Raw genomic sequence first — 1,730 nt, forward strand, 5'->3', positions numbered from 1 at the left:
CAATCATGGGAGAAGGAAGGGCTGCTTATGCACAGGGAGATAGCTCAGGGTGCAGAAGAGTATGAAGGGATGGACACTGGGAGGAGGTAACTATGGGGAAGAAGTGGGAGGGGAGCTGCTGCATTGTAAATTTTGGTCAATGACATGAGACAAAATATATGTGAAAAGTGAATTTACTCTGTAAATCTTCACCCAAATCCTAAAAAAAAAAAAAAAAAAAAAAAGACTCCCTTATGCCATGTGGACTAGATGTTTGTTCCCACTCTGCATGGATTATTAAAGTTACTTCAAACCACTGACTGATGAGCACACATTCCACCACTTTTCACCATTTTTTCTTACTCTTACACCAACCTCTCAAATCATTCCTGCAGCCACCTAAAATAAACTGATGTTTGATTTTACATATTTATTTTCTACAAATACTTTTATCTGCATTCTGATTATGTTTATCAAGCATCTAGACAAAGCATATGATTCATACTTCATTCTACCTTTGCAAAATGCCTTCATTAATCATCAGCCATTTATTTATGTCCCTGACTTGTATTCTGTTATCTCCATCAATCATTCAATTTCTTACATTGTAAACAGTTTATAGAAATTTTATACTTAATCAAAACTTACTCCACAGTCTTACAGCAGACTCAAAGAACTTTCCATTTTATCTCACTTTTTCATTAATTCATGAGTTTTCCTTTCATCCTTAAGTAGCATTGCTCTGTTAGGTGCCATTGAAGGGTCAAGTATGTATCATATTGCTGTTGTTTTGTTATGTGCTGTCAAGTTGACTCTGACTCATAGCAACCTTATGTACAACAGAATAAAACACTGCCTGGTTTTGTGTCATCCTCATAATCCTTACTACGCTTGAGGCTATTTCTGTAGCCACTGTGTCAGTCCATCTTATTGAAGACCTTCCCTTTTTTCACTGACCTTCTAATTTACTTTGCATGATATCTTTCTCTAGGGACTTGTGATAGTTGGAGCTGTGTGTCAACTCGGCTGGACCACAATTCTGTGTGGTGTAAGCAGTTGTGATGTGGTTATTCCCATGATGGGTTTGGATGTATATGTTTTGAGCAACCAAGCCATTGAAAAAGAGTTTCCCTAGGGGTGTGACCTGCTTCCAATATATTTATGGACATCCTGGGAAAAGAGACACTCGTCTGTGGAACTGGATTCTGCTGTGTTGCCTACCACAGTCTGTGAGCAAACAACCCACCATTCAGCCTGGAGATCTTGAATTCATCATTCATTGGAGTCAACATCCAGTATACTGCCTGCCAACCTTGAAATCCTCAGCCACTGCAGCTGTGTGAGTCGGGAAAATCCTCCAGCTTGACATTTGAGCCAAGAACTTTGGACTTGCCAACTTCTGTAAGTGTGTAAGTCATTTTCCTAAGATAAATTTCTCTTTCTCTCTATATATATAAGCTTTACTGGTTTTGTTTCTCTAGAGACCCAGTTTCACACATTTGGTACTGATAGTGGTTCTAAAGAGACAAAATCATAATGATGGGCTTCCTAAATTGGTTCTCTGATTTGATTCATCATGAAAACACTAGTGACCCTGCCTCTGTTAGTAAAGAGGGTCTTGCTAATCCATGGCATGAGGTGGCAACATTAATATGCAAAATAGCACCACCAATAGATAAAGTACTTGTGAGAAATGAGGCTCTGGGTGATCACATATTTGATACTTTTTTGCAATTTTGTCAGCATGAGGA

This window comes from Orycteropus afer, unplaced genomic scaffold, assembly GCF_000298275.1.
Source record: "Orycteropus afer afer isolate SDZICR_OR568_19922 unplaced genomic scaffold, OryAfe1.0 scaffold00268, whole genome shotgun sequence".
In the NCBI taxonomy this organism is placed as follows: domain Eukaryota; kingdom Metazoa; phylum Chordata; class Mammalia; order Tubulidentata; family Orycteropodidae; genus Orycteropus; species Orycteropus afer.